Source organism: Protopterus annectens, chromosome 11.part0, assembly GCF_019279795.1.
Source record: "Protopterus annectens isolate FY-2018-M chromosome 11.part0, PAN1.0, whole genome shotgun sequence".
NCBI classification, from domain to species: domain Eukaryota; kingdom Metazoa; phylum Chordata; order Ceratodontiformes; family Protopteridae; genus Protopterus; species Protopterus annectens.
Genome location: NC_056745.1, coordinates 1,056,918,696 through 1,056,937,011, shown reverse-complemented (window position 1 = coordinate 1,056,937,011; position 18,316 = coordinate 1,056,918,696).

Here is an 18,316-nt window from a genome sequence, read left to right as displayed (position 1 = left end):
TTTGTCCACAGACAGAGTATGCATCATGGGCACATTTTTAATAATGTTGTGACAGCACAGATGTTAAGAACATCCAGATTGACAGCAGGTGACTCCACCTTCTCTTGTGAATTGAAACATATTGAACAGCAATTCCTTGAGAGGGATTATAATAAGAAAGAAATCAGCTTGGTTACAGCTCGAGCATGTACATCTAGAACTCAGGGGGGTAAGCCATACTTCTTTTCACCCACTCAATTTTGCAAACAGAAAGTGAACAACTGTAAACAGAGAGTACCAGTTACTTTTGCCAGCAACATTAGATTGTTGAAGGACATCTATGCTAAACACTGGGATATACTTAGATCTAATGAGAGAGTGGAATCTATAGTAGGAGAAGCCCTGAGCTATATGTATAAGAATAAGAGATCACTTAAGAAATTGCTATGTTATCCCATGTTTAACTCCAATACTGATACACAGCTTAATATTGATACATTTCCTTGTCGGTCATGTAACTACTGTCATTTGATTGACAGTAGTGCTGCATTTGAACATCCAGATATGCATAAAAAGATGTTTTTCAGAGCCAGAGCTAACTGTAACACAGTGAATCTAGTTTATTTAACCTACTGCACGGTTTGTTACTGTTTCTACATTGGGATGACAACACGCAGGCTACGAGACAGAATGAGGGAGCATCAATATGATATCTCCAGGAGAGCTGAGATTAATGCTTTATCTAAGCACATCATGTTACTAGGTTCTCAGCACAATTTTAAGTTTATGGTTGTTGAAACAGTCAATGTGGGTATAAGAGGGGGCCCACATAGAACTAAGGTAGAAAGCAAAGAACTGAACTGGATTATTAGAATGAAAGCCAATATGGGGAAAGGCCTCAATGATAAATTTTCTATTAAACCAGTTTTAATAAATAGGCTCTTAGCCAGATAGATATTAATTATGTTTAGTATTTTTATGATGTTTTTATGAATGAAATGTTCTATGTGCTTTTAAGTATGAAATGTTTTCATGTTTTTTAAGCTGCATTTTTTGGCTGTTGAATGAAATGCTTTATATGTTTTTATGAATGAAATGTTTTTGTGTTTATACAATCAGCTTCGAGCTGCATTTTTTGGTGTGGCTTTAAGGGATCTTGTCAATTCCTAATTGTTTTTGCATGCTAATTGGCTGCTTTGCTGTTAAAAAGTACTACAGTTTGGATCTTTATTTGTCTGATGAAGCAGCTGCTGCTGCAAAAGCGCTTACTGTTTGTTCTACTGTTTTTTCTGGGATTAAATTCTTGAATTTTACTGCTGTGTTCCGCTATCTTCTTTGACTGTGATATTCTGTCAGAAAGACCTAATTTCAACAGGTAGTATGAAATGATTATGCAGTAAAGTGACACTTTTATAATAGTTGCAGTGTCAATATGAACACTGAGCAACTCTCTCCTGAAAAGAGTTGCCTCTGCTATTTGATTTCTGGAATGTGTATAAAGCAGGAAGAATATAGATTGTGACACAACAAATTTCAGATACTAATTCATGAACACAATAGTGCATTTCATTATTTTCAATTTAGCAAACGCAGTCTGGAACCACAGACGTTTACAGTAAAAACTAAAAAAAAAGTTAAAAATACATACATATATTCAGATATGCCACATGCAAAGACACCAATCAGTTTGTGTCAAAGCAGTTTCAGTATTTTTAGTTTGTAAAAAAAAAAAGTTATTAATGCAAGGAGTACACACAGTAAAACGTATAATCAAAATACGATCTTTGTGAAAATTAGGCTAAGCTGCAAAATATTTTCCAGAAGGAAAATACTACTGCTCTGACTTTAGCAGAGTGTGGGAAAAAAGAACAAAATAATCAAATCCAATATATTTCAGTCACTTCACTGTCATGATACGGCAACTCCTCCTCAACTGCTTTTAAAATATTTCTTCTGAAACAATCTTTGTTAGAAAGTGCATCAACAAATACCTTTGTGTTTTACTAACAATTCATTGAGTTAAAAAATCTGTCCTTAACCAGACCTGCCTTCTTTCTAGCCTAATAGATAAGTGGGCACTGTTAAGGACATATGTAAACATTTTATTCAATGTATTTTTCTGCTTGCAAACAAAATGCTTCCTGAAAAGGGAACTACAGGAGTATGACAGCCACACCAATCAGTCTTCATACTCTAATCTCCTCCAATCTGGAGCACATTTTTCTAAATAATCAAATTTCCCTTCCCATCAACCAGTCATGCCAGAAGTCTGTTCAACTACATCCTTTTCAAGAGGATTTAACTTTCAAACTTAGAGTTTTATTACCTGATCTTTTTTTTTTTTTTTTACAAAGAAAGTACTCATAAAGAAATAAACCAGCTGGTTTAAACGTAGAGAACGATCTATGTGATTCTTTATTTTTTTTTTTTTACAATTTTTTACTTTACTAATAGTGGTCAATTATTATTATTATTTAAGCTGAAGCTAAAAGTATTGCCAACAGGTCAGTTGGATTACAGTCATGTACAACTATTGTTACCACAAAGGATCATAGAAGCTTAAAGGCTCACCTTTCTCTGTTTTTTTCACTTTCTTAAGTGTCAGAGAGGTATGCTTTACCTGATGTATTTGATCTGTTTACTGTATAAATCTTAATACCCAATAAATGTGCAAAGTCTTCTTTTTAACTGTGTCTTTATTGCAAAAAGTTTAAAATTCAGGTCTTACAATGCCATCCAGTTATGTATTTGAATAACAGAAAAATACTGTGTTATGTTTCTCTGCAGGTGTGTGCAGTACATGGGGAACAGGAGCATACAAGATCCTTAATGGCAAAGTCTTCCATATGACATCAAATTGTACTTTTGTGTTCATTCGGCACTGTGTTGACTCAGGGTCAGAGTTCAGTATTGAGCTGCAACGAGATATTTTGGGTAGACTTCAAAAGATCAGTGCTACTGTAGATGGAATCCAAGTCAGTATCCAGAATGGATCAGTTATAATTGAAGGAAAGCAGTAAGTAATTACTCATTTATTTGAATTAAGACATACGCACTGCATGATTACTGCTATATGCATATCTTAGACATAAGAGCTTACAGTGTCAATGTTATGGTATGAACTTGAAAACATAATATAAAATGAACTTAATAATAGTACTTCATGACTATGGGGAAGCATTTGAATGCAATAGAAAAGGAGGACTCTGCTTCCTTTTCTTTTTCTTCATTCATTAACGCCCCTTTTACATGTATGGGAGATATGGTTTAAGAGCACCCATTTAAGCTTTTTGAAACCCGTCAAATGTTATACAGCAAATAACTGTATTTGACAACTTTAGCAGCTTATTGGGTTTTTTGAACAAACAATTGACATCTGAAACAGACCATCTTCTAACAGCTGTGGAACCTTAGTTTCAAAAATAGATCTTGCAAAGTTAATGCATACAGGGCAGATTTAGAAAATGTTGATTGAGCAAAGGAGATCACAAAGATTTTCAAGCAACTAGTGAAGCAAAAGTTTTTGAGTAAGCAAACAAAACTTTGTTTTTCATCATCTCAGACAGCGACTTAACTCTAGAAAATAAGTGGCTATGCTTTTTTTATCCAGTCACTGTTTTGGAGAACTGCAGCCTGTAACTGATTTGTTATCCTTATGTATAAAATTGAATGTATACCTGTATTTTATGCAAATTTTATGAATACATGCAGGATTTTGATGTGAAATTTCCAATATTTTTAGAGTTTATACATACTTTCAACTTATGATTCTATTCTGCTATTTTTACATTTTATAAGCAACTTACAAAGGGCATTTATGTTAATAAATAGGTGTTGTTTTGTTCTAAATAACATACTTTATCAAAATAAATATATCTTGCTTTGGATCTGTTAAGAAATAACTCAGTGTTTTTTATCATGCAGCTTGACAAGGAGGGTAGAAACTATGACATGGTAAATAGATAATTATAATAATGAGAGCATAAACCAGACTGCTAAGTCAGAATTTTATTTCTAACTATATGTTGGCATCATCATCATCATCATCCCCAGTGGCTAGGTTATGTTGGCGTTAATGGTAAATTTCAAAAATACACTGATACATACCCTAGGCAGTTGAATAAGGAATCATTTCACATTATATAGCTATGCTATGTATTAATTTTTACCTGAAACTTCAGATTCTATTTTTGCTGACAAAAGATGCATATTACATAGCTGTTAGTTACTTACTGAGGATATTCACTTGGAAAAAGCTGAGTTGTTCGTTACTTTGGATGCATTGTTTCTATTGACTTGAGACTCTCAACTGTTGGGTTATAAATATTCTTTTCTATGTAAATCCAGTTTTATTCAAGATATTCAGCAACAAAAATATGTATGGATTAATCAAATGAATGAATTAGTAACCATTTGAAATGTTGTGACCTGCTAGAGTAAGTCCCAAAACATGGAGACTGAATGGTAAAAAAACAGACTTACATATGCCAAGTGTGAAATGGCCATTTTGTAGAACTTCCCCTTTTCTACAAGGTACAGCGATTTCGCAGTTGGTATATAAGTTTATTGGGGGTTATTGCCCCCTTGCAAAAAAACAGAAATTTAAAGGAGAAGAGCAATGTTTGAGATTCGCTCTGCTCCTTAATTTTCAACCATTTTTTCAGACTGTCATCACTCAACATTACGAGTGCCACCATTTCAATAGGGAGCTGAATGAATCACTTATTGCATAGTATCACTACTACTTTGACATAAATCAGGCACAATGATATCTGATACAGTACAAAATTTGGACAATGCTACAGCATAGAAAGTAAGAACCATCTAACCTGTAAACTGAGAGTTTTGTTCTTTAAACATAAAGGTATTGCATAGTGAGAGTTTTTAGGCTAATAAAAGGCCACCTCACTTACCAATGAACCATTCCAAATTATCTGTGAATTATGATCAAATGAACATTTCATGTTTATATATATAAAGGAATATTGCCATATTGCCCAAAAATTAAGTATAGCAAGGAGTGCATATACTGAAATGCTTAACATGTTGCCATGCTGTCTGAAGCTAATTGATTATCAGGTACTATATATTGTACATTATTTAGTATTATGGCTTCCTAATAACCTCAACACCCATAACTTACATAACAGGTAGAAAACTGGGGACAGCTAAACTCATACACACACACACACACACAGACATATATATACGAAATGAGATTCTATGAATTGAAGTAGACCCATATATATATATATATATATATATATATATATATATATATATATATATTTTTTTTTTTTTTTTTTGGTAGTAAAACCTTAAAATAGCAAGCACAAATATACGGAACAACCTAATCAATATCTACAAAGGACACCTAAAACCATAAATGCAGTCAGTTTTCTGCAGCAACTGCTTACTCGTTAAAGGCATCTCTGTAGGAAGCCCATCTGATCAAAAACTTCTTAACAGCCATTTCAGTTTGCAGCTTTATTTTGACTATGCTAAATCTGATCAACTAAATCACAACAATTAGTAGATGAAGGAGTGTTGATGATTTGAATCTACAGGAAATAGCTTTCTTGGCAACCATTAAAATTAATTGCATTAATATGCCCCTATGCCTACAAATCTTAATGGAACACAACTAAGCAATATGAAAAAATAAAATATTTGCCAAACAGAGCCATATAATCATGCTGAAGTTCTAATCAGTGACTCTGGATGATAGAACATTCTCAAAATAAACATGTTTTATTCCAGATATTGGCTGCTGACAATTTCAAAATATGACACAAACATAATATGTAAAAGATGCATATACAGTTCCATGGTACAAACAAATTATACTGAATACAATATAAGATGAGATGAGCAATAGATTCAGAGTGCAGTGGGAGAATGCCCAGAAACATGCACTGCTGATAAGAATTCACTGAGTAATGAAGACAACAGGATACAGAGGTTGTAAAGCAAATGTAGGACTGAAATTTTAACAAATTGTGATCAAATATTTACATCTAAAAATAAAAAAAAATCTCATAAAAGGACATATAACCTCAAAATATACCTATCGTGAACTATCTCTCCTATTTCAGTCCTCCAAAGTACTCTAGCAATGGAGGTAAGTCAAATGAGGACTGGCAGACATTGCTCATCATGGCACATACCCAAGAAGTGACTTGTAAGTGATGGAAAAGGTTACTACTACCCATGGCATATATATGCTACATTTCTTTAAAAGAAGAAAATAAATCATCTTGCTAAAGAAATCACCTCTGTAATCTCAATTCCAATTTCCACCATTGGCTTACAAGCGATTGAGATTTTGCCAAATCTTTACTGAATCTTAGTATACATTTCTGCTTGAGATATTATGCCATATGCTTGACAAATATGTATTCTGTTTTGAAAGTACACTTTCTCTCCATATTAATGAAAACCGTTATGTGTGTTTATTTTACTTCAACATAGACAGCTTTTTTAATGGGTTTTATTGGTTAGGAGTACATTTAAAATTCTGATATTACTCTTTATTCACCACAAGGGCATGTGACATATATTCTTTTGCAACTGTTGGTTTATTTGGATTGTTTTTTTTCTGTTCTTAGACTACTTGCAGGGTATTTGAACCAAATCAGGTTTTGTATTAATTTACTTTCTGTTAGGACTGCATTGGGATATTTTTTTGCGTATTTTATAATGATTACAAATAGTGGTAGATAGTACAGTTATCCTAGAAATAGATAAGAAACCTAACATGCCTTACATGTTGTTACACGATAGCATTTGTCATCCCGCACATCTTTTCTGCAGTGAAGAAACCAAACGATCATGGTCTCTTTGGAATATTTATTTATTTATTTTGACATTACTTAACCGGGTATGTTACACTGAGTGACAGCCCATTTTCAGCAGAGGCTCAAGGGGAAAAGCCGAATAAAGAAAAACAATTACAATCAGAGGATAACAGCAATATCAAGAGGTTACAAAATATAAGAATGAGACATTTAAAGTTTGGGTAAGTACATGACAAGAGGCATATGACATACATAGCACAATATGGTGGTACATCAGTAGGCAGAGAAGTGGATGATAGTAGCAATTAATGGTGGTTACAAACAAGAGATTGCAGGTAAAGATCAGATGTGAAAGAACTGCAGGTTAGGAAGCAGTGGAGTAAAATTGGTAATTAGAAGAGTTAAGACAAGTAGACTAGTAAGGAGTAGATAGACATAAAAGAGAGGGCAAAGAGTGGGTGGAGGTAGAGGCAGAATTTCAGTTAGTTAGGCTTTGGCATGTATAGATCCTACATTTTATTAGAGTTTCTTTTAATGCTGTTTTGAAGGTATGAGTGTAGGGAAGGTTTCTGATGTTCAGTAGGAGTTTGATCCAAGCTAGAACAATTAAGTAGCTGTATAGGTGTTGTTCTTATTGGCTTATGGTTTGCTAACAGAAACTGGTCAGAGCTCTGAAGAGAGTGGGTGAGGGTGCATAGGGATATATAGAAGACATGGTGGGGCAGGAGGAGGGATTGTTTAAGATGGAGTGAATAAGAAACAGTGGGGGAGTAAGGGTTGATGGGGAAATTCTAGCCAGTATGTTAGGTTTGTTGAGAAAGGCAGTGGTGAGAGTTATAGGGAAGGTTTGTAGTGAACCTGGCAACTTTGTTGTAAGTGAGTTCAAGCTTGGACTTTAGAGAAGGTTGTAGGTTGATCATGATAGCAAAGGCATAGAGAAGCCTTGGAAGAAGATAGGCATAGGCAAGACAAAGTCTAGAGTCATTTGTGAAGAATTTTTTATTTCTATAAAGTAGTCTTAGTTTCTCGTATGTCTTCTTTATACAGTTTAGTATGCGCAGATCAAATTATGTTGTTCGTCAGTGATCAGACCCAATAGTTTAGTATGTGTTTCAGTGTTTATGACAGTGTTGTTAAGTGATGTGATGATAAATGATGATTTGTGATAAGAAAGGGACTTTTGATAGAAATAGGAGAATTTGTTTTTTCAAATTGACTAGGAGTTGATTGTTGGTGAGCCAGTTTTTGACAGAGTGAAAGGAGTGAGCAGTGAGAGTAGGAAGTATGAAGACAGTTAGTGAAAATAGTAAACGGTAGTGGTCCAAGAATGGAGCCTTCTGGGCTGCCAGTATTGATTGGGAGAAAGGGGAAGAAGGAAGAAAGCCAGGAGCCAGTGTCAAAGGCTTTGGTGAGGTCTAGGAATAGACAGGAGACAAGTTTGTTATTGTCTCTGGCTTGTGCAATCATTTGGGTGAAAGAAATCAGTGCAGTAGCAGTGCTATGTTGAGGGCGTAAACCATGCTGGGTGGGTGTGAGTAGGTTTTCCTGTAGGAGGTAGTCCAGAAGATGTTTATGAATACATTTTTCTAGTAACTTGAGAAGGGTGATAGAATGTTATTGGGTGGTAGTTTGGGAGGTCAGTGGAGAGTCCTCCCTTGTGGATAGGAATAGTATAAAATTGTTTCCAGATAGAGGGAACAATAGCTTCTTGTATAGATCAGTTAATTAGGCTGGAGATAGGGCAGGCTAAAGAGCTAGCGATGAGTTTTAGGAAGTAGGGTGGTAGGCTATCCGCTGAGGGAGACCATGGTTTTAGTTTGATGAGAGGAGATTTTATGTAGGAAGTGGGAAGGGGTTTGATTGAGAAGGTGATAGTATTGGCTGAGGGGAGGTGTGGATAAGGTTAGTGTTGTTACTGTTCAGGGTTAATTAGGAGATGGAGTCAATGAAGTAGGAGTTAAGTATGGTGGCAGTTTCCAGATGAGAGTTGTTAGACAAGGGTTGGGTGAGCTAGGGTTGCCAGGGTGGAGAATTTTGTTTATACTGTTCCAAAAATGTTTAAGGCTCCTGTGGTGGCTTGACTGGAATGTTTTTCTTGTCAGTGGTGACCTGCTTTTTAGTGAGGTTACAGAGTTGTTTGTAGTTTTAAATTTTAGCCAGTTTTTTGATGCATTGTCTCTTTCAAGCATTAGAGAGTGAATGGACTTTAATAGCCATAGTGCAGGGTGGGATTTTATTCTAATTATCTAGGGGGAGCCAGGGAGTTGAGAATATCAAGGTATATAACACTGAATTTGAGAAAGGCTTCATCAAGGGGTAAGTGGAGAAGAAAAGACCAGTTTATGGAGCAGAGACTGTCATTGAATATCACAGGCTCAAAGTTAGAGAGTATGATGTTCTTTGTATTTGTGTGATTTACGGTATTGTAGGGTAAATCTTTGGATGCAAATGGGTGAGTGGTCACCGAGAGAGTTGGGGAGAGTTTTGGTGTTATGGTAGAGATTAGGACTGGAGACAAAGATCCAGTCCAGGATAGTGCCAAAGTTGGTTGACTTACTTAGGTGAGTATGGGAAGTGATGAGTTGAGTGAAGCCATGAAGGTTTATAGAACAGTTAGGGGGATTCAGGGATGACGGTTTGCCAATCGATATTGACATCAACTAGTATTATAGTTTCATGAGATATGGAGTGCGTTAACCAGGAGAGAGTTTGTTCTAGTAAGGGAATATTATTGCCTGTGAGAATGTAGATTGCAGTAATGGTAGGTTTTTGTAGTTGTTGAGTTTGCAGTTGACAATTAAGAGTTCAGCTGGTTGAAAGTTGGGAGTGAGATTTTGATAGGGGATATGTTAAGCTGGTCAGCATAGAGTATAGCTACACCTCTGCCTTTTTATGGACCCTGTCAAGGCAGAAGATATTGTATCCAGGGAGGAATAATTTAATTGTCAGTGTTGTGTGGTTTAAGCCATGCTTCTGTTAAGAGTTATTGTATTAGAGGAGTAATAAGCAGTCCATGAATGGAATTCAGTTACTTTGTTGAGAGTGCTGTGTATGTTCGGGGTTATAATGTTAAGAGTTTGGTGGAGGAGTTGGGGAGCAGGGGGAAGTGTTAGGAGTGGTGTTGTAGAGGGGACTGTGGTTTGGTGGATGTCTCCTGCCATGAATAATCTTTTGGAATTTAGCTTTACAGTAAAGATTTTAGGACATAATGTAAGTTATTTGGGTCAGTTTTTTAGCTGGTGAGAAGGGGGAAGGACTTGCTTGATCTTTTAAATGAGTGGATTTGTGTGGTTGAATAGAGAGGGAGTTATTTTAAAAGTATAGGAATTATGTAGGTCTGATTATTGGTCAGTTAGGGTAGGATGGCAATTCCTGGGAGCTAAAGTAGTATGGTAAGGGGACAGGTGTGCAAGTAGAAGTAATGCAGGTGTAGATGTGTAGCATGTTGTCAGTGGATCACCAAGTATCCAGGGGAAATTAAAGAGCTAAGATAAGCTGCTATGTGAAGGTAGGAGTCAAATGTAGAGAATAAGTTAGACTAGATAGAAGAAGGAGCTTTGGCGGGGTGGTTTATGGTGAAGGTATGTTTGGTTGTACAAGGATATAAAGTGGCAGGGTAGTTAGGGAAAGGAAGTGTTGTGTGTAGGTATGTGTGTGAGGGTGCAGTGATATAAGGGTATGGGGTAGGGATGAGTGGGTATAAAACCACATACAGACCCAGGTCATTATCAACCTGCAGCAGTATCAGGGGAGGATCCATCACTGAATCAAAGACCACATACCTAGAAAACAAGTTAATATTAGTGACACTAGAAACTCCTTTATTAATCCTGGATTCTATTGACTAAAAAAAAAAAAAAAAAAAAAAAACTAGGAAAATAAACGAATGAACCATTCTGTTGTCCATGGATGTGGATACCTATATACACTGTTCCCCCACCAATAGTATATAGAAGTTACAACCTTGCCTGAAAATCATACTGACATGGACCTGGATGGAATTCAGTTCATCCGATAATGGAGATCATGACAGATGACAACTACTTCTAATTCTTTGGGGACAGCTGCACCCCAAAACCTAGTCAACACTACACCAGCATACTGGGAGTAAAAAGTCAATCATTCATACTGGGAGTAAAAAGAAGTCAGTAATTTAAAGTACAAATTCTGCTTAACATAATATTTTCCCTTGCCTTTGCATCCTTGGCTGACATACCTTGCATGTTGTTCTCTGATACAATATTTCTCATCTCATAGCTGCTGAAGCTTTAAAACATGACAGGGTAGATGCTCTTTTATGTGCTTACTTTATGTCAGATAACTTTTTAATGCACTAAAATTACCGTATTTTTGATCCTCTGTGAATCGTGGTATTCTGGAGAAGACGTCTTTTCACAATTGCTGACTGTTCTTTGTTCAACATGCAGCAGTCTTGTAGTAAGACTAATAAAGTAAAGAGGGTGTTAGAGATGTAGGGATATTTTTCCTTTTTTTATTTTTGATATCTTCCTTTGTAAACCATATGAGCTCAAGTGCATGTTTTGTGAGCTTATGCATACTCAAACTGTAAGTTTAAAGTTCTATTTGCTGGAGAGTTAAGTTCAGTGATATTGAGTATTAGTAATGGATATGATTAGGTTCATAGGTTCATAGGTTCATAGGTTCATACTAGGCTATCTGCCCAAGGGCATTTATAAGCCTAGCCCATAGTTATGTGGCTTTCGCCACCCCTTTAGTTTGAATAAAAACTATGCCTATCATTTTTCTGTGCCTCTGTCAAGCAGTGACACTGAAGTAATCCCTGGGGTATATCTGCGATCTCCCATCCATTGGTCAAGATTCCTCTTGAATAAGGCCAGCGAGGTGCTCTGCCTCACATGTACCGGGATTTTGTTCCACAGCATAGGGAGTCTCTTGGTGATGAATCTGTCCCTCCAGCATGTTCTATTTATAACCGTGTCAAGGTTTAAGTCTCCCGCCCTTGTGGTTCTGAGGGATCTAGATTTTTTGAGGTGAAGCATATTCATCAAATCTGGGTTTGACATGGCCTTATATGTCAGGCACAGGTCACCTCTGAGCAAGCGGTATGAGACTGAATAGAGCTGGAGTTCTTTCAGTCGGGCAGCATAAGACATATTTTGAGACCCTTTATCCTTTTGGTGAGGAACTTTTGGGGCCTTTCAAGCTGCAGCAGGTGTCTGGTCAGATACATTCCAAACGGGGCATTGTACTCAATCATAGGTCTAATGAGTGATGAGTACAGGCGGACGATGACCTCCCTTGATCTAGATGTGAATCCCTTCATGATCAGGTGGGCGATATAGAAGGTTTTCCTAACTACTTTAGCAACATGAGTGTCAAGCGAAGACTACTGTCAACTGGGGTCCCCAGATCCCTGATGACTTGTTCTGTGCTCAGTGGATTGCCACCTATATGGTAGCTAGGGGTAACCTTGTTTTTCCCGAAGGGTATGACTATGCATTTTTTGGCGTTTAACTTCAGGCCATGGCTCTGGCACCAGTTATCCGTTTCTGTGAGGCCCTTCTGGAGGATATCTGTGTCAGATGTGTTTTCGACTATAGCGCCCAGTTTGCAGTCATCTGCAAACTTTGTCAGCCATAACCCTCCTGTGTTTGCTTGTACTTCAGAAAAGTAGATGCCGAACAAGAGTGGACCCAGGACTGAGCCCTGTGGGACACCACTTGTGACAGGCTTTGAGTCTGACATGGCTCCAGCAACTCTGACCCTGTGGGTTCTGTCACTTAGCCAGTTTGCAACCCATCTTGTGATGTATGGGTTTACATTCAAGCTGATGAGTTTTTCGATGATACCTGAGTGGGGTATTGTGTCGAAGGCCTTTGCCAGGTCGAGGTAGGCTGTATGGACTTCCTTTCCCTCATCAATGGCCTTGGTGACTGTCTCGAAAAAGTCAACCAAGTTTAAGAGGCAGGATCTGCCTTTGACAAAGCCAAACTGGGTTGGATCCAAAGTCTGCAAGTTCCCTATGTCTTTATTTATGAGTTCCATTATGATCCTCTCCATGGCTTTGCAGATAAGGCTTGTCAAGCTAATGGGGCGGTAATTTCCAGGGTCTGTGGAGGCACCGCCCTTATGAAGTGGGACCACAGTCGCCGTGCGCCACTCCTTGGGTACGTATCCTGAGGTGAGGCTAAGATTAAACAGCTGTCCTAACTGTGGGTTTAATTCCTCGTTGAGTTCATGAAGCACACAGCCGGGGACACCATCCGGTCCCATGGATGCTGTGTTTTTTGCCTTAGTGAGGACAGTTCTCACCTGGGCGTTGGAGATGTTTGGGGGGCTACAATCCTCTGGAATAGATATCTCTCCTTTTGGGGAGTTTGCACTGAACCTGTCAGCCAGTATGTTAGCAATGTGTGTAGGTTCAGTAATTTTCACATCATTTTGAACTAATTCTGAGCATATCTGGGAGTTTCCTCCTAGGTTTTTAACATAGCTAAAGAAGGCCTTATGATTGTCTTTAGAGTCCTTGGTGATTTTTCTCTCAAAATTTGCCTTGGATGATTTTATGAGAGCTCTTAGTTTTTTACTTATAATGATCAAATGTGTCTTACCTTTCAAGGATTTTGCTCTATCTTGTAGTAGCTTCCTCCTTTTGTTGTAGAGCTTGTTTATGGCTGGGGTCCACCAGACTGGACGCTTGCCTTTGGTATAGAGAGTCTTAGTTTTGTTTGGGATTGCCTGATCCATGCAGTCCTGTAGGTGCTGGTAGAAGGCATTTGTAAGTGATTCAGCGGTTTGAGTAATGTTTACCACTGGCTCAGGGGCCTTAAAGGAGACCACACTAGTTTTTAGAAGTGTGAAATCGGCTTTTGAGAAGGTTTTCACTGTGGTCTTTTTTGTTTCAGGTGGGGGCGGAATGAGGACCTCCAGCGAGATTAGTTTATGATCTGATCTCACCAGTGAGGGGTATACTTCCGGTGTTGAACATTTTGATCCCATGTTCGTGATGATGAGATCAAGTATGTTTTCTCCTCTTGTGGGGATGGTGACTAGTTGTTCCATGGCATTTGAGTTTATGAACTCCAGGAATCTTTGGGTTACAGTGTTCGGGCTTGAGTAGTGTTCCCAGTCTATATTAGGGTAGTTGAAGTCACCTAGTATGATGGTGTTTGGAGATACATTTATCCCCTCCAATGTTTTCAGGAAGGCCATGTGAGGTTCCTGAGTTTGAGAGGGTGGCCTGTAACATGCTACAAATTGCAGAGCAGTCTTGCCTATGGTTAATTGCACCTGGATGGTCTCCGATGCATCGTGCATTGCCACCAACCTTGAGGTGTGGGTGTCCTTTATGAATATGGACACCCATATGGATTGACATGGGTCTATAAACCACTCATTCACCTAGCTGATAAAATAAAGAGAAAATAATAATTCAGAAAAATAATGTCTTATAAGTTGAATTTAACTCAAATATTCTTAGCTATTTATTTGCTTGTAATCTTAGCTGTGTGCCTGTTTCTTTATGCAATTCTGCCTTAAAAAATTACCTCTTGTACATATATACACATATATATATATATATATATATATATATATATATGTGTGTGTGTGTGTGTGTGTGTGTGTGTGTGTGTGTGTGTAGAAAGAGAATGAGTGAGAGAGAGCATGAGGGATAGATATAGATATATGTATATATAGACTAATATTAAATTAACTGAAAGTCAAATGTTTGCAAAAATTCACTGAAAAGCAATTGAATGAAAAACTGTGACTGTAAAGTTATTGGATGAAAAGCTACTTGCCTAAAACCAACTTCACTGAAAACCCAGTTGACTGAAACTTGTTTCACTAAATCACAAATCACAGAAAGCATTCTGTATAACAAAATGTAGTGTGTGTGTGTATATATATATATATATATATATATATATATATATATATATATATATGTATATATACACAGACACACACACACAAACACACACACACACACACACACACACAGGCATGCACGCGCGCACACACACACACACACACACACACACACACACACACACACACACACACACACATATATATATATATATATATATATATATATATATATATATACACTAACTCCACAGTTGCATAATCAGGAGAAAATAAAAAACACCATACACAGTGGCTCAGTATTGATGCACAAACACAAACATCTATAAATGTTATGGTGTGACATGTATACACATATATATATATATATATATATATATGTGTGTGTGTGTGTGTGTGTGTGTGTGTAGAAAGAGAATGAGTGAGAGAGAGCATGAGGGATAGATATAGATATATGTATATATAGACTAATATTAAATTAACTGAAAGTCAAATGTTTGCAAAAATTCACTGAAAAGCAATTGAATGAAAAACTGTGACTGTAAAGTTATTGGATGAAAAACTACTTGCCTAAAACCAACTTCACTGAAAACCCAGTTGACTGAAACTTGTTTCACTAAATCACAAATCACAGAAAGCATTCTGTATAACAAAATGTAGTGTGTGTGTGTATATATATATATATATATATATATATATATATATATATATATATATATATATATATATATGTGTATATATACACAGACACACACACACAAACACACACACACACACACACACACACACACACACACACACACACACACACACAGGCATGCACGCGCGCACACACACACACACACACACACACATATATATATATATATATATATATATATATATATATATATATATATATATACACTAACTCCACAGTTGCATAATCAGGAGAAAATAAAAAACACCATACACAGTGGCTCAGTATTGATGCACAAACACAAACATCTATAAATGTTATGGTGTGACATGACAGACGCATTGCCAATCTGCACATAATCTTCTAGATGCAGCGTATCATATCCTCATAAGTGGTACCATCATATGCCACCTATGCTTCTATACTTTTCTGTCATTTGTGATGCAGTGAAATGGGCTTCAGTCAATTGCTTTTCAGTCAAATTGTTGCCAACATACACACACACACACACACACACACACACACACACACACACACACACACAGGAAAAAGTTAATGCCATCAAAAGATGTTGGTGACCCATTCATTCCTATGGAAGCAGTTGCACTGCAGATATTTCCAGAGAGGACATGGGAAGTGAGTGGCTCTTAGTATATATGTGTGTGTGTGTGTGTGTGTGTGTGTGTGTGTGTGTGTGTGTGTGTGTGTGTGTGCGTGTGTGTGTAAGTGTGTGTGTGTCTGTGTTTTGTGTGACTGTGCACACATGCATGGATGTCTAAATATACTGCTGTCTGTGTTTTGTGTGAGTGTTCACACATGCATGGGTGTTGGAGTATATGTGCATGTGTGTATGTGTGTTGTAGGGAGGTGTTTTTGACAATGCAGTGCATGGGCTGCTAGGCAGAATACTAGTTTAGTCAGGATTGATTGCAAAATGTTTGATTCAGAGACATGGCAATGAGATGATAATGAGGTATTTTTCGAAGTGGCTAGACCTGCCTATGAATAGCAATTCCTTGCTGTTGCAGTAATTGACAAACCTATGTTGGACAATTAGTGCATGTGGAAACATTATTTCTGAATCCTAGGGAATGCCTCTAAATTTGATAATAAAACATTCCATGAAATCAAAGGCAGTGAAATGGAAGAGAGTGTTATTCACACGTATGCTAACTTAGTGGTAGCATATACAGAGGAAGTATTTCTTTTTAAATTGCCTTTATTTCAGAAAGCTTATTGACAATATGTGCATTGTGTGGAAGGGTACTAAAGGAATAATGATTTAGTTTCAACAACAGTTGCAATCTATCCCAGCAGAATAGTTATATACGTTTAGCAATAGTGTTCAATCTTTTCTATTCTGTTATGTTATAATATATAATATATAAACTAATGAGTGAAAAACAGCACACATGGAGCTGGAGAGCAGCTGATGCAGGTAAAAAAGTTAAATGATGTCACCAATTAGATTTCAAGCACAAAGATTTATTCCACACAAAAATCCAGGTTATATGCACAAGCTTTCATCCCTGCTCAGTGAGGAACTTTTTCAAAGTGACATCATTTTTTAACTTTTTTTTACCTGCATCACCTGCTCTCCAGTTCCATGCTGTTTTTCACTCATGTTATAATATATGTTAAGGGAGGAAAACAAAATGGTTTCACATATAGAAAGCCTTTAGCAAAAAATAATGTCTACATTTTAACAGTGAACACCCTTACATGTTAAGAGATTTTTCTCCTGTGAGTCCGTTGACAGGAGGCAGTCACACCACTGAAATAGCATTTTGGTTAATCATACTGTCTATATTATTGCAAAACTTATAGTAAGAGGTATCTTAATTGGATATTACAGAAACAGTCATAATGTCAAACTCTAAATGTCAGTGTCGCAAATGTTAATCTATAGAAAGAAACAGGAAACCTGCAGTGTGTGATCATGGTACTGCAAAGATTGCAGAAGTGTCCCTTTCCCCAATCTAGTGTGATTTTAGAATTAATTTATATAATTAGCAGGGTGGGCCAGGGCCACAGTCCCCACATGGGTGGGTGACCCCTGCAAAAAGAAAATGTTTTTTTCCCTTTATTTTTATATTTGATGTTCTGTTTGTTGGTGTCATGGCAGTCAACATTCAAGAGGTTGATCTCAAGACATGAAACCACTGGAAGCATTGGAAGTAGGGAATCATTACAGAGACGATGAAAGTAGCAATATAAGAATATTAGACAGTAGAAAGAGAGAAAGATTCTTTTTGTCACCACATCTAAGAAATGGTTGTATACAGTAAAGAGTGTCTTACAAAAACAGTAGCACATTCTTCTTATAGATACTAAAATTACTAAGATAATAAGGGATAATCCATATACAGTTTTTTAGAAAAGCTAAGGCTAGAAAATTGCTTCTAACTAGGGGAATTTCTTCATAAAACCTGAATGTAAATCATATTTCTCATTCAAATGTGGAAAATTCATTTGAAATCCTGGCAGAATATAATGGGTATGCCCATCCTGGGCGATAGACACAGCGTAGTGCACCTGGGGCCCAAGTCATGGTACAGTTAGGAAACAACAATAAAGTGTTGCCTGAAACTGGGCAAGGTATCTTGCTGACATCATCCCCTTACAGAAATAAGAGGCGGTCAAGCCCATTCCATGTCCCACCATCAGGGTGTTATTGTGCATGTCCAGGGGTAGGGAAATAATAAGTCAAAATACTCATGGCAGCTATCCTACAGTGCCTCAAACTCATCAAAAGCCTCAGTCCTAATTGGAGTAAATCTAGGGGAGTCAGGAAGGATAGCTAGACCTGATAATGAAGGAAAGGCATTTTGGTTACCAAATGGTTAGCTATGTGGGAGAAATAAGGATTAAACAATGGATATCTTGCTCATTGACTATATATCTGCTTTGGATGAGAACATTGAAAAAGGACATCACTGAACTGTCACATTCCCAGAATTTACATCAATAAAAAACTAGCTGCTACAAAAAAAAAAAAAAAAAAAAA